The sequence below is a fragment of the Anser cygnoides genome, chromosome 7, assembly GCF_040182565.1.
Source record: "Anser cygnoides isolate HZ-2024a breed goose chromosome 7, Taihu_goose_T2T_genome, whole genome shotgun sequence".
NCBI classification, from domain to species: domain Eukaryota; kingdom Metazoa; phylum Chordata; class Aves; order Anseriformes; family Anatidae; genus Anser; species Anser cygnoides.
The window spans coordinates 2211041-2234996 of NC_089879.1; the positions used below are offsets into that span (position 1 = coordinate 2211041).

The following is a 23956-nucleotide window of genomic DNA, read 5'->3' on the forward strand; positions in this document are numbered from 1 at the left end:
TCAATTATGTAATTTTTAAAATATTGCAAGGCCAGACTGAAAACATACAACACATCCTCCCAGAGCAGGATGCGTAAGGACGATGCTTCCCCATTCCTCCTCACTCCTCACCAAAGTGTAAGCGCTGTGACCTTGTTTCCTCTCTGTTAATTCCTACTGGGGTGTCTGCAGACAGACCTGAGATCCAGCAGCCCTATCTCCGTTCCTAATGAGCCCTAATTATACTTTATTTGTGTGTTGAGACTAGGTTCAACAGCACATGACTTCGCTGTTAAGAAACTCTTCCTCAGTTGCATATTCCTGAGGCACCTTATGGGATGCCATTCTGCGTATAATCTGATTTTTTCCCCTTCCAAATTAGTAACACAGTCACATAGCAAATTGGAATATGCATGTAGCTTCAACACTGATATGGCATTGCCTTCTCCTCTTCCTGACACTTTTGATGTTGCTCCCTTTCATCGTCGTCACCGTCCTGCTTCTGCAGCAGACTTCACATCTAAGGCCTTGTGCAGGGCATAATTAGGAGCTGCAGGACCAAGACATGAAGGTTGGGCTCTTGTTTTCCAGGCAGGAGCTTGGGGAAGGGCAGCTGGCTTCTCGGTGGTCCCTGCGCGTCCAGGGACACTGCCCACCCCACGGGGCTGCCCCCCGGCTGCCCACACCTTGGCTTGGCCACCCGGTCACCAACAGGATGGGCTCTGGAAACACAGCCTTCGTTAGGGCACGGGAGACATCCCCAAAAGCTGAGAAGTGCCCTCTCCCCTCTCCCCAGCTCAGGACTCTCCCTCCCAAATAGGGCCAGGGAAGGGGAGAGGCAAAAGGTCCCTTACTTCGTTGGCAGTTTGCTTACATTTAACTGCTGCAAGCTGAAACTAGGCTACCCATCGTCTCCCAGATATCATTTTCTTACCCTTAAAAGCATATAAATGGAAGTTTACATATAATAAACTCTTCACAGTGTATTGTGCTCTGTATCTAGTGTCTGTGTCCTCTCCCATCTGGAAAGGCATTTTTCTTATAAACTTCACAGCTTTGCTAAAGCACAGTAAAACCAGACGGTTTTCGGTTTGCTGTTGCATAAGAAGCATCTTAAAATCCAAAGCCTTTAAACAAGAATGACCATTTATCTCGGAAAAGTGCTGAACAAACGGGATTTATCGCAGTTGTGTAGTTGGCTGACAGAATTGTGTTTGTTTTTCTGGAAAGGGCTGGTATTTGGAAAATAAACTTCTTTTTGTAAGAAAACTTGTGTACCTATCCAAAAAAAATACGCTATTAACATGAAGAAAGGACACCACCAGCCCTTCCCAGCTTTCAAGCCCCTGGAGAGAACATCCCAGTGTAAGGACACTGAGAGCTGATGGAGACGGAGACACTTTGAGCCCCTCATTCCCCGGCTGCCACCACCCACAAGGGGACCTGGGCAGCCACCAACAAGCCTCACACCTGCTGTAAGCCCACTTCATCCCTAAATCACGCTTTCCAGGAGCACAGCAATGGTTTGGGGGCTCTCTGCCTTTGGGGTGTCCAGAGGTTGCCACCATCTATAACCCCTCTATAAACCACTGCTTGGTGTGCTGGGTTCACCTGGCATCGTTTCAAGGGAAATTTCATATTTCAGCATTTTTAAGAGAAAAAGATGTCACTGGTACTGTTGACAGTAATAGCGAAGCTTGAGGACAAAAAAAAAAAAAAAGAAAAAAAAAAAGAAAAAAAAAGATGAAGACACAGCTGTGTGTTTATTCCAAACACTCGACTACAAAATGACAAAGTTCTGAAACAAAAGGTACCTCATCCTGCTGCCACCCCACTGGGCACCACACCGAGGGGTCTCAGGCATGTCTGCAGCTTTCTTACAATATCTTGCGTTCTGCAAAATTAGACAGAGCCTACGTGTTAGGGAGGGAACATCAGATCAGTGTTGGCTTTGAATTTCCTTGCTTTTGTCAGCCTCATTATTACAGCCTGAATGTTATTAAAATGCTGCTCTTCGTCTGTTAATAATCATTTCACTTCTCTATCTCTGCCACATGAACTTTAGAACACTGTGAAATGGGTTTTGTAGTTGCATGTTTTTTTCAAGTTCATTGATCAAACATTTGTACATTTTAATGTTATAAATAATTGAAGAGCCTTCATTTTCCAGTGTTAAAATTAAGTTTTCTGTTCTGCCTTTTAAAACTAGAACAAGGGGAAGCGTAATTTAAGCCATGAAAAGGCTGCAAAATACGTGAAACTCTCTGTAACCCTTTTCTGTGAGGCTCTCCTTGTTTCACTTTGATTCTCATGAAGACTGAAGTGCGTGCAGCCAGCCCTTGACAGGCTCCTCCAGCAGGTTAGTAGCTAGAGGAATTCACCTATTTTCTGAGAAGGCTTTAAACATGGGATGGGTACAAGGAGACTGTTTGAAGCCACGCAGCAGGTTTGGGGAGGGTGGGTGCAATCCAGCCAGACGGGGATGTTCGGATGAAGGACAGCCGTTCGTGTTTCTCAGCACACGTTTCTCTCCCCTTCCAGGGAGCATATTAAATAGGGCTGAAAGCTATCAAGTGAACGGACCTGGAAATGCCCCAGAACACACTGGAAATAGAAAGAATTAAACCATAGGGTTGCCTCCAGGAAGGAGAGGGAAAACAAGGTGTTTTACCATTATTCCTGTGAAAAACTGCTACTCCTGGTGCTCCTGGACCTTTCCGCTATGCCGGGAGCTTAAACCAAACACCCCTACAGTTACAGTGAAGGTGGCAAGGGGGTCTGTCCCTGTATCAGCTCCCAGGCTGGGCTGAAAACCAGACAGATGAACCTCCTGCAGTCAGCACAGATGAGGCACAAGTCTGTAGAATAGCGACATTAACATCAGCTGTTTTCCTGTGGATGCGTTTGCATGACAATTTGGTGGTGTCAGGCATGAACCCTGAGGTCTTCCACTAAAGATCTGAGCCCGACTCTAAATCTAGGCCAAAGACAACGTCTTAAGTCAACCAAAGTTAATCATCGGTACTGGTATATAAAGCGCTGCTGGGTCAGCTGCTGAAATGAATCAGTGTGGAGCAAGCCTAGTATTTCCAGTTTCTGGATGAATATCACAAGCAGATGTTTATCCAAGATATATTAGAAGACACTCAAGCTCCTTTGTTGAGAAACTGTGCTGGGAATTTCCACAGGAAGGAGCTCCCCTGGGAGGTGACTGGTGCTTCCTGGCTCCGGCGGGGATGGAGAGAGATGCTGTGAGAACAGATCCCAAACGCTGCTTCGATTCCTTGTGCTGGTGGTGGACACGGCCTCTGGAGCACCTCCACCCCCGCGGAGGCAGGAGAGGACGCCTCGCCTGCCAGTGGGTTTTATGCTGAACAAACATATACATGAGATAAGCTTTCCTGAAAGTTGTGATAAATACTATGAATCTTTACATTAAAAGAGGTAAACCATGAAGACTGGATGTTTCTCAACCCTCTGGCTGCCGTTTCACTCACAATGAATTTTATGAAAATTGTGTTGAGTGAAATGGAGATTTACTGAAAACACTAAAAACTGTGTTGATGGAGCAAGCTACCCCTGAGCGATCGCTCTGCCTGAGTTCATTTCAAAGCAAGCGTTCCCAGGGCTGCAGCGATGCCGAGGCTGGTGACTGCACATCAAGGCAGAGCCCATTCCTCAACGGCAGCTTAAGGAAATGGGCAAAGACATTGCCGCATTAAATCCAGCTTGGCCCGAGCCACGAGGCTCCAGGAAGCATTCCGATGCACATTGCATGGGCTGTACTAAACCTCCATCTCTAATTCCCGTTTCAGTGTAACATTTTACCCCAGTGCAAAAACCAGTTCTAACCACAAATGGCAGACCTTAAAAAAAGAAAATTACAATAGTAGCTTATTTGTGGCACCATGCGTGTGCTTTCAAAAAGCTGCTTCCAGCCATAAGTTGTGAAAACCATAACAGGAAGCACAAGAGAAGGTGAAATCAGAGTTGGGAGATTCTCCTATTCACAATTTCAGAGAACAGGTATTTGATTTCCTTACTGCTAATCACAATTTTAATTTCTTTTCTGCTTCCCCCTCACAAAACAATGAGGGTTTAAGGAGAGAAGAGTGGGAAAAAAAAATCAAAAGCATGCTGAATCAGGCTGAAATGGCAGGTAGGGCGAGTTTCTCTTCTTGATATCACACTGGTAGCTCCAGGAGATCAGGAAGAAGGAAGACTTACCTCATCTCCTCAACAGACAGTTAAGAAGAAAAAAAAAAAAAAAAAAGAAAGGAAAAAAAGAAAACTTTCAGAAATTCCCCCAGGCTGAGCGTGCGTACAGCTTGGTCTTGCAAAATCTATCACTGCGCTTGCCACGCAATCCTGCTCCTCGATGGAAGGGAATTTGGAGAAGGTTCTCAAGGCAGAAGTTGTGTCGCCGATGGGCAGCTCAGCGCTGGTCGGATGCTGCGGTCCTCCGCCCTATGCACCCCTTCCCCCGAGCAGCAGTGGGAATCTGCACGGCCCGGCTTCGCCCAACTACCAGGAGGCTATAAAGAACATTTCATAATTATTTCTTGGTGCTACTTAATGGAAAGAATTGCCTGGTGGTGCGCGGCATTATCGCCCCCTCCAACAGGCGCTCCAGCCGTCAATATTAATCTCGGTGTTCTGTGCATCTTCCAAGTCTCAGTCCACAGGAGAGTTTCCCTCCTCAGCGAGTGGCTTACTGATGGGGACGGATTAAGACAAATACAAGCGACGCTGCATGGTAAATTCTTCTTCTTTGTACAACAGCTGTTTTGAATGTGTTATAGGATTGAGTAAAATGTTGCTTCCATATTCAAAAAGAGCCTCAGCTTTTCCAAAAGAGTTTGGCTCCGCTGCAAAGAGTTCAGCTGCTGATATTCACTTATTTAATTCTTCACCAAACATGCAGAATCTCTGACAACCATTTGTTTAAACTACTTACACAACTTGCCCGTTTAATCTTTTTTTCCTATTAATCTGTGACAAACCATGGAATTTAATATTTTTTACCATGACTAATGTATGAAATTTGTTAGCTTTGTCTGTAATTTACAGAGAACCCTGAATAATTGAGCCTTTAAGTTTAAAGGCTTATATTTTGTTATTCTAGCTGTGATTACACATAATGGCTTGAAGAAGCTAGGGTGCTTTAGTGATAGGTGTCAATACAAAATACCAAAACTGACCTCAGTCCTCCTTGTTTTCCTCTGTCTGCCCCCAACTGATATGGGGGAAAAATGAATGAAAATAGATAATAGACAAATTATGATGGGGAAAAGGAAAAAAGAACACCAGGGAACTGAAGTACTAAAAAGATTGCCTAAGAGTAAATAGTTTCTAGTATCTCTGCTATCAAATTTCATCCTGCTCATTTTTTATCTTTGTTTAATGCCATACTTGCTGTATTGTGTTGTCAACCAAAGCTCACTGCAGTGCAGTCCTGTCTTTAAATCATCTGGCAAATGCATTTTAATAGTAATAACGATGATAAAAAATAAGCAAAATGTTTTTCTGCAGGCTGAGCAAGCCCTAGATACTAACACAGATCTACCTGGCCGGAGTATATCACAATAGCAAAACTCTTTTGAGTTCAGTAAAGCTCTACCAGATGGAGACCCTCAGGAGGCCTGCATGGCTTGAAAGGTGCACTTTTACAAGATGGATCCACACTTTTCCAGGTCATCTCTACCAAAGACAAGCACAGCAGTCACATTAGCAAATCGCCACACGAACCAGAAGAGCCAGCCAACAAGCCCGTTGTCTCCAGCCACTGCCCAGATTCTGGTACCTGAGCAAAGGGCCAGGACCTCGCCTGTCCGCAGCATGCCCAGCCCATGTCTGCTTTGCTAGAAAGCTGCAAGGAGCCTGATTCACAAACCGCTTGTTCATGGACCCATAACAACCCAAAAATTGCTCAAAAGAGGATCTCCAGAGGACCATCCCCTACCCTCTACGTGGCAGGACCAGATGGAGGACAAGGAGCACCACAACAAGGCAACACACGCTTGTGAGATCTCTCTCCCAGCTGGGAGAGAGAAAAGAACAAGACAAGACTGCCTCTGCACATAAACACAGGAAAAAAGAAAAAAGGTCTTAGGAGGAGGCAGAATACAAACTGATCTAATGGTACATTAGCCTTAAACCAGAGAAAGCCATGTAGTACAAAATGCCTTCGAACAAGGGTGTTAAATATATATTCCTCAGGTCATGTTATTTCTTTTAAATATTAATCAGAAAAATTGGAAAGCTTTATTATAAAGATGACAAATACCACTGTGCCTCAAGGAAAGGTTGTGCACAGGATGTGCAAACTCTTACTTATTTGATTCAACATGGTGACTGTGGGCTGCACTTTTAATGAGGGAAATAAAACATTCTCTTAATTGGCTATAAAAGGATGTGCACCACAGACTTGCTGAAACATTAGGCTGAATAGTTAGGACCTACTTTGTAACAATGCCTCATTTTTATTAATATTATTTTTATTGGTTGTGAAATCTATGAGTTTATCTATATTAAAGGAACAAAAGCCTTCTTTTCTTTTCTTTTCTTTTCTTTTCTTTTCTTTTCTTTTTTTTCTTTTCTTTTCTTTTCTTTTCTTTTCTTTTCTCTTTTCTTCCTTTATTTTTATTTTTATTTTTATTTTTTTTAAGCAGAAAGAAAGAAAAGATATTCTACACAGGGTAAATTGAAAACATCAGTGTACCCTACAGAGTAATAGCACTTTATCATGATTTATATATGGGAACATAACTGTTGCCAAAAAACATAGGTGACCTCTCTCTACCCTATATTAATAATTACAGTATGGAGATGGAAGTATGATATGTAGGACACTCCTTTTTGTTACAAAAAAAATAAAGAGGGCTGCTTAAGATATGTAAAAAAGAGGCAAATCCAACTAGTAAGTGTTGACAGGCATCACATCTCATGCAATGAAAAACACATTATTGGAATTTACCCAAAACTCAGGTTTTATTCCAACTGCTCATACTATGTTTTATTTTTATTTTTTAATTTAGGAAGAACACACTCGGAACACCCTTTCTGGTCAAACTTTAGTGAACAGAGAACACCTCTCTGAAGCCTGCTGTGAAATAAAACCTGTGGAAATGGTGTGACAGAGGCAGAGCTGAATGTTTGGTGACAACACCTCCATCCAAGGCACAGAGACGTTTGGGGTCAGTTCGATGGATTTTTTTTTTCATCTTTCTTGACATGTCTCATCTCTCTGAACACGTCTGCGATGTGAGGACCCTTTTCCCTACATGAGTTTCACAGTTTCATTGTTCTTTAAAGGATTTTTTGTTGTTGTTGTTTTATTTTTATTTTCTTTTTTCTTTTTTTTAAGAAAATAATGGGAAATGAGAAATACAACTTTAATGTGTGACTTTTTCGTCCTCACCCTCATGTCTCAGAAGGAAAAACACACCCTTAAAGGGTCTATCTGAAGCTTTCCCTGGAAACCACTGCAGCTATGACATTGGATTACTGGGCAGATCCCACGCAGGAGGCTCCTTGGCTTGCCTGCCAACACAGAGATAGCTGCGGCTGCTGCCAGCCTCCCTGAATGGGCCTGAGCAGCCCCCTTTCCCAAGACATCAGCCTGGATATGGGATTTAATAAATAAAGCAGAGAGCACCCTCTAGAATAGAGAGCGCAGAAGAAATTCTAAAACACATCACCAAGGGCTGCTTTGGTTTACAAATTTATGTTGAAACCTGTTTGTGATTGTGTTCATAATAGTTTTTTAAAACTCTGTAGGCTACAATTTTAAACTTGACATGTGATGGAGCTTCCTGGATTAAATATTACTGCTGCTTTTTTCCCCAGAAGACAAGGCAGGAAGAATTCTTCCAACCTTCACAGCTTATTTTCCAGATTTTCATATCCTTAGGCTGATTAAGTCCCGATCCAGAAAGAGCAAGCCATCACTCTGTGCTCCTTACTTTGAATATCCACGGTGGGGAATGTCAGTTCTGGATAAAACAAAGGTGAGGAAGAGCACTAAATCCAGCTGTATCAGGGAAGGCTGGCTGCAGCAAAGAGCGATGTGCTTTTTCTCCAAAATGCCAGGGTTAAACTCACCTGTTTTAGCACTGAGACCTCTCAAGGGAACAGTCAAGAGAAATCCGAGATCCACAAATAACGAGGCTTTTGATTTTGTATCAAACTCAACAGCAGGCATCCTGCAGCATCTTTATATCAGATAACATGAGCAGAAATAGACTGCACTCTTTAAATTGCCTATTCTATATTTTGCATAGGTGAATTTTGTTTCACACTGAACCTTTCAGGCCCTGGAAAATGTAAAATGAAAGCAGGAAGCACGGGTTTAAATTATGTCAGACGAGATCAGACAGTGCCTGGAGCAGCCAGGTTCTCTGCAGGTCCTTGCTGCGACGCTGCTTGGGCGGCCTTTGGGGAGAGGAGGAGGGACCGGCAGGCAGCAGGCTGGAGCTGGGAAGCACGTTCAGAAAAAAGCACTGCTCCTGGTGCCCGGGCACACCACTGCAGCCTGCTGCAGCACACCTGGCGTACCCGACCAGGTTTACACGATTAACCAAAATTTGCACTGCTCGTTCTCTGCGGCCTTGTAAAATGGTAGGACCACTAACACTTGAAACATAACTTTGAGCACTGTCGGAAATACAAGGAGTAATTTTAGACCACCCCGGGCTTCTTCAGGAACCTGAAATTTCCAGTTCTGCACCATAATGCAGCTTCCACAACTATCACAGGATTCAATATTTGCAATTAGGGGAGAGTATTTTCACATGTCCAGTTCTAGCAGCAGTTATTTTGATGCTAGCTCATTGCTAAAATCAACACTCAAGTTCACTTTATCCTACTTCCAGCAATTAAAGCTACTTCAAATAGGGAATTTTAATTCGAGAAGTATAATAAATGTCATTCCTGTAACACGTACATTAGTGTAATCTAATGTGAGTAAGAAGTCACTTGAGATGGAAAGACGCAACAGCCCCTTTAGGGCTAGTGCCATAGCAGAAGGCAACAAAAGGGAAACCCTCGTTAATCCATTGGAAATATCATGTTAATAAATGAAAATGAGATAATGACTTTTGTGGCTAGCTGAATCTTGTCTAAAGCCTCTTATGAGCTTCATGTGTCTCAATTAGGGACTATGTTACAAGGTAAAAAAATCAGCTAGAGGCTGAACACAATAAAAAACAAAGTTAAATAAGGAAATGTACTTGGTATTATTATTATTACCTCCTGCCTGACCTAGAAGTTTCTCACTGTATAGACCCACCCCAAGCTCCCATTATAGCTTCTAATTGGTATTTCAGGAGCTGCTCCCACAATGCAAGAAAAGCATGACCATGATTTGCTCTTCTTTTTTTGTAATTTTCATATTAAGGGTGAATAAGTCAAAGCCCATTTATCCCCACAGATTGCACATCATCCATGTTCACAAAAATGGACACATTTTGACACCACCGACAGTTTCAACACTTCTCCTGCAATGCCCTCGGCCTCCCTTAAACTATTGCTTACAGATTTTATGGTATTTGCAGTTTGTGGTTCATAATTATAGCTCAATTACAAACAACTCAGTTTCAGTTTTCTGAAATTCTTGTGGAAGCCAATGTTTGATTCCAGACCAGAGGTTTTTTGATTCAGGAATTTAAGAGACATCTGAAAGATCCTACATATGAACACTTCATTAGCTTATACATTCCTAGAGTGTTACCTTCACAGTCCTCTTACTGTATAGACATTTATTTTTAAGAAAACCCACACTTAACTTGAGATAGCTAAGCAATTAAAACATTCTATGCCCTCATTATCTGCAATCAGCATCCACAAATGATAGTTGTATGAGGTGAAAAAAAAAAAAAACAAAAAAACACAGGGACAGAATATCACCAACTGCCTGAATCCTTTTCAAAAACCTTGTTTAAATATCACCTCTCCAAAATATAACGAGGTTAATTTTTTTTTCCCTATTTCTGTTGTTTATTTTAAGAACAAAATAGTAACTTTTTGGTTATTATAAGTTCATTTGGTATTCATGGAAATAGCTGCGATTATAATGAATTCCTTTGATATTCATATGAGTGTCACACGTGCCTGGGTGGCAGTGCCATTGTCACTCGGTGCTCATTAGCTCTGCCCGTGGATGTCCCTGCCCCAACCCTCAGCACAGGCAGGGGGCTGGGACCAGGGACAGCAGCGTCACAACGTGCCCCCATCGACAGCCCGCAGTGTCTTACCTGGAAAAGCAGTTTTAGCATCGTATGATTAGAACAAAAACATAATTTCTCACTCTGAAAGGCGTTGCAGTTTGTATGTGAACTTCTTCGTTTCCTGTCTGCTCCTCAGCCTCATGAAATACTGAAGACATGTAAAAGTTACTATGGAAAATGAATTTACAACTTTATGTATTTGCTTTGTGTTTCTCTGCTCTTGTTCTTCAGCTGCAATACTTCGCTGGGACAGCTCACTTCTGAAATCACCACCATTGCCAGTTTCAGAAATAACTTCCCATGTGAAGGGCGACTTTCTGTGCACCCGACCTGTGACACTGCTGCTGAGAAGAGCTCAGGTTTTTGAGCAGAGTTCCTTGCCAGAAACCTTATGCAAACCGTCTTGGAATGGAAGCACCAAAATCACCAGAAAATTTAATATTTTTGCCCACAACTTATGAGGTGGGATGATCCAAAGGCCCTGGGGGAGCGTGGTGCTCGGGTCACACTGGCATTCAACAGGATTTATTTCCTCGAACCATTTTGGCCCCTTTCAAAACCTTCACCCTGTAACCACACTAACAGCCGACCGCGAGCTTCAGGAGGTGTTACGTCGTGGGAGCCATCACGATTACTTAAAATACAAAATGAGCATGGCTAAGGTCAAAAGTTTTTTGAGAAGTCTAATATATACGTCCCCAGAGGAGCCAGCTCAGTTCACCTTAATCCTGAATCAACACCGCGTGTGTAAGCGCGGGCTGGCTGAAGCCCATGCGTGGTCCTGCAGGGGCCCGCTCACGGGCTTAGAGTGAGATGCAAGAGCCTTGACGGATTTGGGCTGCAATGCATATCGTGGGGAAAGAGATCTAGCTCTGCTTTTTAAATAGTTGCAAAGCATGGTTAAGGCTTTAGCTCTCTCCAGTCTCTAACCTGTGGCAGCTCTCCTGCCCCACAGGACTCCGTGGTGCCCCCGCAAGGCAGCACAAGGCTCCTCAGAAGCTGCTACCCACCGCAGCCCCCCGCAAAGGGCTTCCCTTTTTGAAGCCATGCATCATCTTCACCTTGGCAGGTGAGAGCAACGAAAGGGAGGAACAAGCTGAGGAGTCATCTTGCCTCTATGCAAACCACTCTTAAAAATGTGTGCACACAAAAACACCAAATGCCATTGGCATTAATTTTTCCTTGGCCTGATAAGAAGAAGTTTGGCCTCCAACTAAGCAACAAAAGAAGTCTTTGTACCCTGTGTTGAAACCTCACTTTTGTTAACATTTTTGTTGAGAAGCTCTTGTTGTAAGCACAGAGTGAACAGCCACTCACCCTCGAACCAGACACCATCCTTTGCAAGCTGGCACCGCTGGTACAAGGTTATTTCTGAATACAGGCACTAAAAGTTATTTTCTGCTTATTTTCTCTAGCAGATGAGAATCATATCATGGGAAGCATGTTCCACATGAAGGATAGTCATTCTGGCCATGGCTGCTCCAGTTCATGTAGAAAGGAATCACATATTTGCCCAACAAAGCGAAATCTTTACATTTCTGTTATGGCCATATTTGATGTGAATGTTTCCATTCCTTGGCATGAGAGACTTGGAGGCACATCCTTGCTCCATGCACAGGAAGCATAACCCAGGTTCTCCAACTAAGCAAGCCCAACATAGCACTCATGCAGATGTCAAAATTGAAAGTAACTCAGAAATGCAACTTAAAACTGGCCTCCACTGGCAGAAGTTTATTGATCTATCAAAAAATGCGCAGGCCAGCCTCAGACAGATTTTAATGCAAGTATAAATTTGATAATTTATGGTTTGGCTGACAGCTTTGAACTAAATTTTGTAGTTCATGCTCAGGAAAGGCTCAGAGGTGGGAGCTGCTGGGACAGAGCTTGGGTAAACATCACAGCTCAGCTGCATGGAAGAGCTTGCTGTGGTCTGCTACTCCACCTGCACGCTCCTGGAGATTTTGTTCATGAACAGAAGATTCAGTAGTTTGTCTTTTTACCATCAAATCCTTCTTATTCTGGAGCTAGAAGACCATCATGAATACTGCAAGGATCCTGTTTGGGTGTTTTATTCTATCACAGATGTAGAAATCTTTACCTACAACAAGCCTTGCTGCTGCATAACATGTTTTCAGACTTCCTTTTTGAGCAAAAGTATGAAGGGCCAAATCCAGCTAGCACAGATATTCCTCAAGCAAACAAGAGTTCACCCCATTCACTGTGGCATGTGGGCAACCTATGGGCTGAGAGCCTTGTGTGCAGCAGGGAGCTCAAGGAGGCTACAGAATATGCGTGGTTAAATCATTAAATTGATATTTCTTCTGACCCCAAACCTACTCACAGGTCTTCAGTAAACAAACTGAGCTGCACAACTGACTCATAGAAAGAGGACTTCTTAAAAACAATTATTTCAGCAAGGGGAAAAAAAGCTAAATGAGATGCTCTTTCTGGTGGCATTTTGGTGCCCTTCCCCATGTTCAACATACACCTGGGACAAAAGTCTAGTAGTTGATGTTGTCTCAGCTGAAAGAATGAGATCAATTTCAGTTCAATCTGAAAAAATGCACAGATTCAGCATTACTCTACCAAACATGTGCCCTGCTCGGATTTTAGATTTAGCTTCTCCTCAAAACATTTAAAAATGCATTAATTGACTGCTTGCTTATACTCTGAAAGCAAGATCAGACCAAATATCAATACAGGGAGACATGTCTTGAAATACATACACTGCACATCTACACCAAGAGCATCCTTTTGTATTGCTCTGCTGCTCACAGTAAGTGCCCAGTAACAATTTGCATTGAACTCACAAGGCTTTTCTGCACAAGTCAATTCAGATCAATAGAAAAAAGCTTTTACAAAGAAAACAAGTGTTGTGCAGAAAATGGTTCAGGCAGTAGGAACATTTCACAGTTGGGGCTGGCAAATCAACATACTTTTATCTGTAACAGGGGAAAAAAAAAGCATGACAGATTTAAATTGTGTACCGATTCCTATCATGTCCTGCAGGTTAGAGTCTCATGGTGCTTGATTAGGCAGGTCACAGCACCACATGCAGCGGGATGAGCCACCAGCACATAGCATCAGTCATACACACGGCTCGTCACTGAAAGAAAATGACATGGATGGGGAGCAGGTACAGCGACTCCAAGCACCTGACATCAGTTTAGGAATATGTGATGAAATCCTATTGCCCTGAACAGGACTTGAAAGGGAGATCGGAGCAGTCCTGCAGTGAATTTGGTATTATCTTTACAAGCCGAGCACTGCATCTGTTTTGGTGGTTATGTAATGATGCAATATAGAAAGGTTCAAAAGTGACTCAATTACTTGTATTGTGAGGGTGAATTATGGACTGAGAGTTCTCACTTTTTTCCTGAATAGCAGCTATTAGTGACTCATTCCTGGAGGCACTGGGGAAAAAAAGCAGAAAAGTGAGAAGGGGGTTAAAAGAGAAATACAGCTTCGTTGACACAACAGCTTCATGCTCTGGGAAGGCCCTGGAGTTATTCCAGTTTATATCTGCTCCATCATATATAACACAATGTGTCTTGAAGTAACTGAACTAATACTCTAGTAGAACAAAACAAAAAAATTGTAGAAAATTAAGAGAAACGGAAGGAAAATAGCAGGAAACTACCAGAGAAGCAAGTTTCAAAAGAAAATGCACCTGAGCAGTTAGATAAAACCTTGCAACTTGCACTGCCCCTCGCTCTTGGCCCTACAAAAACGGTTAGCAGTGTGTTAGAGCAGTTTCTCACAAGATTTTTGTATTTCCTGTTTTTGCTCAGACAGCAAATCCCAGAAGAACATCCCAATTGTGTTTTGGGTTCATCACTCCTAAACAAACCCATGAAGACCAGAAGTATGCACAAGCCATATAAACCAGCAAATGGATGTGAACTTCTATCCCTAAGAAATAATTTCTTCTTACACATTAAGTAAGTTTTATCTTCAAGGTTTCAGCTGAATTTTATTTTGGCCACACTGATTTGCCAACTGTTTGCTCTGAAGAAAAACCCACCCTGCACGCACAGTTTAGTAAGTGTATTTAAATAATGCTAAGAAAAATGTGAGAGTGGCTTTATGCCGCACTTATACAATCTGATGGAAAATGATTTTCTTAGAGCAGAGAATGTTGTGCTGTTCTGGCTCACATCACATCAACAGTGTCACTGAGCATGAGGCAACAGTGGTATTTCTATTTTTATTCACAGAGTTCAGTACACTTTGGATAAGAGAATGTGCATGCAGCTCCATTACAAAAAAACCTGTGCACTGCCTCAATTTTCCTCATGTTATTTCTCCATAAATTAGTGTATTAGTAGCCATGCTATTGGACTAATTAGCAGGTCATATATACAGCAAGTGTTTTTGTGACTCAACAATAAAACTAGCAAGATTGCTCCTAGCTAATCACTCGTAGGTCACAGCATGTGTACACAGTCACTTTGCTCAATGGCATTCCATCACTGATGCACTTTGTCTCCTCATCCATTTACATGAACAGTAAACCCAGACCCTGACACGTGTTTAGCTTAAAGCCATTCAACTTCATGCTAGTTATCTTTAGCACTATTCTTTTTTATTGGGAGTCTTCGGTATTTATAAGAGGATTTTTATTAAGTACTTTTCTTACCCCTCCGATTTTATTTTGCTTTCCACCTGACATAATTTTTGTCACTTGTTAAGTCCTGTTGTGTTATGCCCCCATCCCCCCCCCAAGATGAGGGAGTGAGAAGAGCCTCTGTGAATGACATGGACATGTCAAGCAGCACAGGATGCAGTGTATAAAACAAGATCTCTCTCCAGGTACAGCTCTGGCCTTTCCTCATGCCCTTTGGTGGAGCATCCAGACAAGCAAGGCACTGCCCACACACAGCCCTTCCTCCTGTCTTAATACTTCAGATTAATCGCTTGGCCTTCAACTACATAACTGGTCAAGGTAGAGCTTTTGCTAGAGAAAACCAGTGCCAAACCCCACTCCCTGCTCCACTGACATCTCCCTGCATTTTAGCCCAGCTAGATGGCAATACAAGCTCCCTCCTTTCGGGCACTGTGACAGCAATTTAAGCTTCTTTCATCCTGCTTGAATCAAATGCATTTGTAGTTTTATTTCACCTACTTTCCTTTACACTTCATTTATGAACACATTCTGTGATTCAGAGTAAGTTTAAGGAGTTTTTCAATCGTTCATCTACTCTGACTCCTCCTATGCATCTTTCAATCGTACAAGCAGACAGTTCCCCCCCCGCCAAGTACTTTTCCAGGTTTTTCAGACTTTCTGCACATAGCAACTTCATAAGTACTGCTGTCATTCTTCTTGCCATCCTCTGCCCTTTCCAATCCCCCAGATGTCCGTTTGATGCCACAGTGTCCCACCTCAGGCAGAGCAGCCTATGGAGGTCCAGGTAAGTACTTTACAGTATGCCAGATTAAACTTATTGCTCCACAGTTCATGCTCAGGGTTTTTGCTGCTCCTTCATGTTAGTCCTACAAGTTCCTTGCTTACAGTTCTGAAAAATATACCTGAGGATAAACCACAGAATTCAGACCTACAAATTTCAAACTTCAGTTGATTCATCACCTATTTTGAGGGATGCTTCTATTCTTCCCCCATCCTGTACAGAAGTCCTTTCTAGATTTAATCCATATACTTCACCTTATTCACCTCACTAGACACCATGTTACGCATGTTTTTGCAGAAGACATGCATGGAGTTGTTGCTTAATCCTCAGTATCAGCTGAGGATTGATACTGCCTCCTGTTACAGCTCACTTCCCTCCCCCTTACACCCGGGTTACTCTAACCCACACTTCAGTTGTGCAAGCCATCTTTTCCGTTTCAGTTAGTGCTTGGAGTCCAAAAAGGACAAAATTAAGCCCAATGCTTTCACCCATGCCTGCTTTCTACATTAGCTCCCTAAAAAATTCCAACTGATTTGTCAGACAGGATTTACCCTTTATGAAACCATGCCAACTAGTTTATTTCTCCAGATGTTCTGATCTCATCTTTTATTAATGTTTCTAGAGTTTTGCCTAACACCAAGGTCAGATGTACTAGTCTATCATATCCTGGCTGTTTTTCCCTAGCCTTCCTCCTCCCTCTGCAAGCTGGGGTTGTATTTGCTTCTCTTCAATCCCTTGGTGTCTTCCTTGTCTCAAAGGAGCCGAGATAAAATCTTCATTTATTGAACCAGTAATCTTGTTAAAGATTCCCCAGTACATAACTCCTACTACTTTGGAGCTTGCAGGGATTTTAACTTATACAAGATTTATTCTAGTATGAAATTATCATATCCCAGAATCATTGCTTCCACCCAACCCTGTGAACACTGAGCAGAAAGATATGTTTAGACAGACTTTAAAGTCATCTTGGGGATCTGGGTGCTCAGTTACTATTACAATTAATGGGACAGGGTCTTCTAAACCTCCCAAGCAGTTTTGACATTGTTACCTAGGTGTCAGCTATTGATTGTATACAACTGTATGGGCCTTCAATTTGAAATCATGGATCCTACTTCAGTACTTAATTCTTTATAACATTTATTTTCAGTTTAGATCATTTAATAGAGCAACTGATAGAGCAACTTCAAGCTACTTCCTAGTCCATCAGGACACATATGGAAGACCTCACCTTTAGTGGAAATCCTCTATTTTTACTGTGTATGTGAAAACAGATTTTCAGTTCACAATGAGTTGTAATACAACAGTACTTACACATAAAGCACAGCCAGACACCTCTCTGCTGTCTTTGATGTTGACCAGACATTTAGCTCTTTGGGGCAGTTTTCCAGTCTTCCTGGTGTGTATGTAGGCACCAGAACAGTACCTATCTCAGGAAGCATTTGGTCTTCACAGTGATCTTCAAGTGCAAGCAAAACACAAACAGTAAAGATCATTCCATGTTGAGTCACGCATTTTTTGCGGTATTTAAGACCCATTAACCTAACCCTTTCAGTATTCATTGCTATGCAAATAAATTCTACTTATTTCTACCTCATCTCTAGTAATACTTTTCATAGTTTTCAGTTGATCTGCATTCACTTATTCCTCACCTGTGCTTTATGAGCTGAACACCTGCCTGCTGGAAAGCATTTGCTTAGGTCAGGTCCCAGCCTGAGAAGCTGGAGATGGCAGAGGATGGGGTGTCCCACCTGCCTCCCCAGCACACTAAATCCCACACCCACTGTCTCTGCTCTGTTGAACTGCACCCATATGAGCAAAGCCAGAAGACAGCGACTCTGAAAAGCAATTTCTCCACTCTGTCATATTTTAAGTGCTATTGAGCCCACTCTCCCACCCCTCAAAGAGAATCAACACAAGAACAGACACTTAAGTATTCTCAGTACACGCCTGTGCCTCCAGAACTTACTCCTTCTGGAGCTTTCTGCCATTATTCTTAGCAGATCTCTGGTCAGACAGTTCTTCTTCCCCCTTCCCCTCTGAAGGTCTGAGGTTCTGTTAGTGTCCTTCTAGATGTTTCATTGAAGCATAGAGTGCAATCTGAGAAGATTGAGAAGATTTTTTTTAACAACACAACCAAATCTCTGCCTTTCCTCCAGCTCTGCAATAGCTCAACACCCGCATCCTCAGACATTTCTTCGGTTAACACAGGTCTGTTCTCTCATTTGCTCTCACATACCATGGCACATGCAAATCTGCAAAGCTGTTGCTTTAGACCACCACTTGTTCATGCAATTGCCACCACTCTATCCTTTTGTAACTATTGTCACAATCCTTAGGTAATTTTGAGTTTGAGGTGGCAAATAGGGGCACTGATAAATCTTCCTGCTCCAGGCCTGCTTTTCATCCACCTGCTACAAAGGAATGACAGAGCAGGAACAAAAGAGAAGGGCTCAATACCAACTCCCAATATCCCCACCATACTGCTCCCTGCACCCAGACACCCCTTTCAGCCTGGGGGCATCACCAAGAGCAGCACCTCACCTCCTCAACAGCCCTCCAAGCCCATCATTCACCCACCTTACAGCTCCTGGAGTTCCCACCAGCACTGGTCAGACAGCCTAACCTGCTCCGACAGCTTCGGCTCAATTGCATATAAGATATTCTGGGGAAGGAACAAATTGAGCTTTTTCAGAGGCTTGCAGTTTGAATCTGAGTTTTACCTTAAAAATGAGACTCCACTCACCACTACTTGTTTCAACTCGTTTAAAAAAAATCTCTAAAAGTCATGATTTTACTGGAGATCCAAGTTGTTTGTTACAAGGCTGTCTCCAATGACACCGACTCAGAGTTTAGAGGCTGCAGGATATTAATATTAACAATGTAAATAACAGGCAATTCTTCAGAGGGCAAAGGAACTTGTCTCTAATTTAAAAAGGCTATGCTTTACTTAACTAAGGCTAATTAGCTGTGATATTCACATAAGCAAGAAAAAAATGCATTTGATTTCACATTTTTAAATAGCAGAAAAGAATTTCCCATTTATCAAAAACAGACTTTTAGGATCATTACCAGGTTCTCGGTTGTGCATAGGTTACTGTGCCCAAGATTTTCTCACACAGTATTTAGGGAATCTGTTGCTTGCAACACATCCTAAGCAGTTTTACCATCACGGGAAATTTCCTCTTCATCAGCATATTGCTTCAATCTTGTTTTGTAGATATTCCAGCTTTTCTGCTGATTGCCTTGTGTGTTCATTTTAGGAAATCCTGACACATTCACATCATGCATGATGTTTCCTAGAACGATGTGTAAAGTATCTCAGCCTGCAATGAGAAAGAATTATTAGCTTAAGGACAGCTTGTTGTAAGAAAAGAATGGTGGCATGTTGAAAACATTTCTAGAAGAGGTGCAAGCTGAAAGTGAGCCAGTTATTTACACTAAGCTAATGTCCAGTGCTCGCTGTCCTCCTGAAAAGAATTTAGCATTTGCATAACAAAGCGAACTCCAAACCCATCGCACAGAATTTTCCACAGGCTAAGCCCCCCTTCTGCAGCCATCCAGCACGTTAACATTTCTGTTGTTAGCATGGTGGCTAAACCTTCTTAGACTCATTAAAAAGTTCACATTTTCCACTGTATTAATTACTTCACTCCACCTGAAGAGCAGAGAAGGACTGATCTCGTGACTTTTTAGTACCTCGGCTAAGACGTTACCAGGTTTATAGCCTCACTAAGCCAGAAGGTTCCTGCAGCTCCGGTTACAGGGTTCATACACTATCAAATCCATTTCATGTTTTATATGCTTTGGAGATATTCTTTCCTTCCTCAACGACTGTTGCTGTAATTACACAAATGATCTGCTCCACTGTCACTTCCAGTCAAAGGTGTCATCTAAAATTAAAAATTCATGTAAAAACTAGAGATGTTACTTTTTAAACAGACAGTTGAGACCTGATCTGGTTTCACAATGCTTGGTTTAACTTCTTACATGCCTGGCTCCTGCACACGGCAGGCAGCTGAGCCACAAGTGCACAGTGCTGCCCATCCCTCCAGCTCACACTGCTTTAGCAATACCAACATACCTTCATTATTTAAATTAAGGCCTCAAATAAATGAGGTACACTTTAACATCCTGACATGAGCTGTAACCTTGCAAATCCCTGCTTTGCACCACCAACATTCATGGCAAACCCCTGCTCTCCTCCACCACAACTGATAATTTTGGAGAAGGAGTTCTGCACTGCAGGGATGTGGCAAGGAAACTGCTGTCTTATGGTTTTTGGAGTGCACATGGATGAAGCTGATGCACCAGAGTACCATGGCTACAAACGGCACTGTGCCCAGGAGCCACGTGCCAGATCTGTGCCTGCTTTGATCATAGCTAAGAAATAAGCTCAGTAAGGAAGATGAAGAGCACCTGGCATTCTTTGCCCTTTCCAGGATTGCTGATGTCACTGGCAGGACTCAGCATCAGAACAGACTGCAATGCGGTCAGGAAAAAAAAAATAAAAATAGTAAAAATCATAGAATGGTTCGGGTTGGTAGAGACCAGAGACCTCTGCCCCCAGCCCAGGCTGCCCAAAGTCCCCCAGCCTGGCCTTGTGCACTGCCAGGGATGGGGCAGCCACAGCTCCTCGGGGCAGCCTGGGCAGAGCCTCACCACCCTCATGGGGAAGAATTTCCTCCTTATATCGAATCTAAATATATTAGGCTCTTATTTTAAAACTGTTATCCCCTCATCCTGTTACTACACTCCTTAGAGTTCACCCCCCCCCCCCCCCCCCCCCCAAGCAGGAGAATATTTAGGAAATGCACTCTCATGTAAAGTTCCACAAAGGAGAAACACAAGAAGGAGCAGGGTGGAAAGAAACAACCTTGTGCAACAACTCTTACCCAGCCATAGTTATCAAGGTCAAAAGATTTTTTTTGGCCACATAACTCCCATTAGGCTGCATTTTTGTTGTTGTTCTTAAACCCACTAAGTAATACTTTTAAACCAAAAACAGTTCAAATAACTCATCATATCATCTCAGACAATTATTTTCATGGCCATAATAAATGTAATTATATAGAAGTTATTTGGCTATTGACATTTGTTTAAAGTACAAGATGAGGAAGAACACTAGCCATTTCCAGCAGCCAATATTTATGCAGAGAAAGTTTTCTGTTTACTCTGTTTTAACCACTGTCTCATCAAATTCATCAGAAGGAAAATAGTGTGCTTTTTCTTTGGAGAGAGACTTAACAATTTGAGCTGAATTTTGAAACTGGATGTGCCTATTGACCCATTACTAGTGTGGGTGTTTTCATACCCAACCAGTTAATTGCCCATAAAGATTCATAATGTAACATGACATGAAGAACCACCAGATGTGACTCGTTAAAGTCATGCACAGAGCTAGGAAATCAGAAAAGGCTTGTTTTTACAGACCAAGACAGCATTTCAAGTTTAAATAAATACTCTGTACCAGCTCTTTTCCTTGCCTTTTCCTAAGCAAGATTGTCAGTAAGGAAAAAAAGACATTGAGGGGAGAGGCTTGAGTTGTAGAGGCTTGAAGCACTGAAATATTACTATAGCTCTCTTTGCATACAGACAGATACTAAGCTGTTATCTGACCTACTCACAGGTGCTGTATATTGCTCCTGGAAGAATTAAACCTAATGAAAGACTCCTGTGAGCAGTGAGAGCAGTCTTACAGCATCACATGTTCTGTATTATTTTCCCATACAGCCTGCTGTCTCTTCATTTGGTGTAGGCACATGCCTGGTTGAGACCACAAACAATGCATAGTGGAACAAGATATTAAAGTTTTAGCCAGCAAAAGCAGCTTCACTGGTTTTATATTCTAAGAGGCAACTTGCTATGCAAGGTTATACTCATCTAGGTGATAAGAGGGTTTCTTCATCCCACAGGCTTCAGTGATGAGTGTTACAGGACCTCATTTGACCTCACCAATGTGCACTCTGTTTAAGAGTCTGCAATAATAAACAATACTTGAACAGGAACAGAAGGCAGAAATACTGTCATAACTAGGGAAAATACAAAACAAGTGAGAACATCGCCCTTTAGTTTGATGCCTAAATGCAGCAGAACACTTTCAGTTGCTCCGGAAACTGGAGGCTCATGCTAGACTTGCACGCTGTAATGTACACCAACAGGCCAATGGAATGGGAAAGTACTATTTTATGCATCATTTCTCGCATGTGGCATTGCTTCTAACATTGAACTCTGAAGTTTGTACTCAAGACAAAAATTGAATTAAAGACTGAGACAGTTGTTAAACTGTTCATATTGGGTACAGCTGTAGCTATTTGTTCCTGTGCTGCAGCCTAAACCTGGCCTTCTTTTTTATATGTTCCTTTAAATAAAAGGTAAAGTGGAAAAAGAAAACAAGACTATAAATGATATATGTATGTATCCATTTTGCTCTGAAAACATTGAATCCTGAGATACATACTGAGCATCGTTCTAGTCAGAAGCACCCATGATTTTTCTGGTGATTCCCTAAGAATCAATCGAAATTATGTAGCAGTGTCAAATCCTAACTATTTGGAATATTTCTCCAGCAGAAAAGGACACCGACAATCTCACAGGTAGGAGCATAATAACTGCAGTTTCTGCTCAAGGCCTTCCTCTACCATCACCAGTATCATCCAGCACATGAACATTCACCTAGTACTCTCCAGATGAGAGTCTGTAGCAGTGACCACAGAACACTGCTGTGTCGTTTACCCTTACAAAGAGATTTTAGCGATATGCATTCAATTAATCTTTATTAACGTGCTCCACAATATTAAAATCCACATGTTCAGCAGCAAAGATATAAAATAAAAATCCCTCCCTGGCCAACCAGCAGAAACCAGCACACACTGCCACAAGTGACTCACAGCTCTCACTTTGGAGTGAAATAGCCAAAATATCTCCAAGTCCCATAGTTACAGCTCTTGCTCCTGGAAGGGGTCAGAACAGCTGTGTACCTCAAGGCACACCCCATGAAATAAGAGTATCTTTCCATTATGGCCTTCCTCTGGTATTTCATAAGAAGCCATAAAACTACAGACAAACCATAGGATCGCCTTCGCATTAGCTAGATGAAGGCATTAGCAGGAGTGGAGAGCATGTGATGCAGAAATTTTCTTAACTTGTCCTTAACACTTATGTATTCAGTCCTTTTGTAAGAACTGGACTGCCTTTTTTAAAAGGCTACAGAGAAAAGTGAAAACTATACATACATATAATAATAAAACACTATTACAATACAGCATGGGCTTATTTAAAGAAAAATAGATTTTTCTCTAAATTGCAGATGGCTTTTCTTGAAGAAAGTGTTCTTAATCACGATCAGCAACAGAGCTTCCAACACAACTCAGGAGTCTTATCATCAGGATTCATGCTCTAACCATAGCATGCGCTGCTACCTAAAACAAGTTTCTGATGGACTGAATGTTTGTCTTAACTTCAGGTGGCCTACATTTAGCTTCACTGACCTGCGTCTGAGCATTGCTTGTTTTCAGCCAGCATGAATGAAAAGCAACAATAATTTACAGCCTTTTCATTAACACAACTTTAGGAAGATTTTCTAAAAGCTATCAATTAATCACAGCAGAGCTGTAAGAGCATCAAGTGTTATTACCCCTCTGAAAGGGCATCCTTATCCAAATAATGAAGTAATTCCAAAATAAAATAAAAAAAAAAAAGGCACCTGACAGAGCTGATCTGCTATGGGCTCACATGATCCCTTACACCCTGCAGGGCTTCACAAAGTGGAGCTACTGAACAAAACACGTAGCTCATAAAGGACACGTGAAAAGGTCACTGGCACTCACCTGGAAAGGAGATGTCAAATAGCAAAAAGTCCATTCAGAAGATGCATATTTCATTCCATGCAGAAAAACACCTCCCAGGACCCCTATCTTCCAGACGCGGTGCATCTCCCCACCTCTGCTTTTCCCATGGAATAGCCAGCCAGGAGAAAAACTCCTGCTCCCAGGGCCAAGGCTTCCCTCCCTCCAGGCTCAAAGCAAACCCCACAGACAGCAACCAGGTCCTGCTGTCACCCTCCTTTTATCCTGGAGAAAATCCCAGGAAGCTGCAGCTCCCACCAACCCGGCCAGCAGAAGTCCAGCCTCCTCTCCAAGCTCCTCTCCAATTAGCTCCATCTCTTAATGAGTGACAGGTTTGTCACCTGGACCTAGGCATTAGCAGGGAAGGAAGCGTGCTGCTGTTCCACCCGCAGCTGTGCACTTCACCTCCTGCAATGGGTTGCCACAGCAGACCCTGCATTTCAGGTTGCGGATGGCTAGATTTCTTCCATGGTTCTTCACAGCCTTTTGGTGCCTTCTG

At 42.4% G+C, this 23956-nt stretch overlaps 2 long non-coding RNA genes across 13 annotated transcripts; one reads left to right on the plus strand and one right to left on the minus strand.

Moving 5' to 3' along the window:
• Positions 1–1723: 1723 nt before the first annotated feature.
• Positions 1724–23956, minus strand: LOC106039008 (uncharacterized). Of its 12 annotated transcripts, none has more exons than XR_010832806.1 (8): positions 23440–23956; positions 19269–19503; positions 18778–18936; positions 18357–18469; positions 18191–18275; positions 17580–17710; positions 16925–17069; positions 1724–4514 (listed from the first exon to the last, which is right to left on the minus strand). It is a non-coding gene; the product is annotated as an uncharacterized lncRNA (long non-coding RNA). The 12 variants fall into 12 exon arrangements; XR_010832807.1 differs by lacking the exon at positions 23440–23956 and adding an exon at positions 20030–20767; XR_010832802.1 differs by lacking the exon at positions 23440–23956 and having other exon boundaries at positions 1724–3349; positions 4207–4514; positions 19269–20767.
• Positions 4508–11599, plus strand: LOC125182166 (uncharacterized). The gene is made up of 3 exons (XR_010832812.1): positions 4508–4735; positions 7017–7988; positions 10437–11599. It is a non-coding gene; the product is annotated as an uncharacterized lncRNA (long non-coding RNA).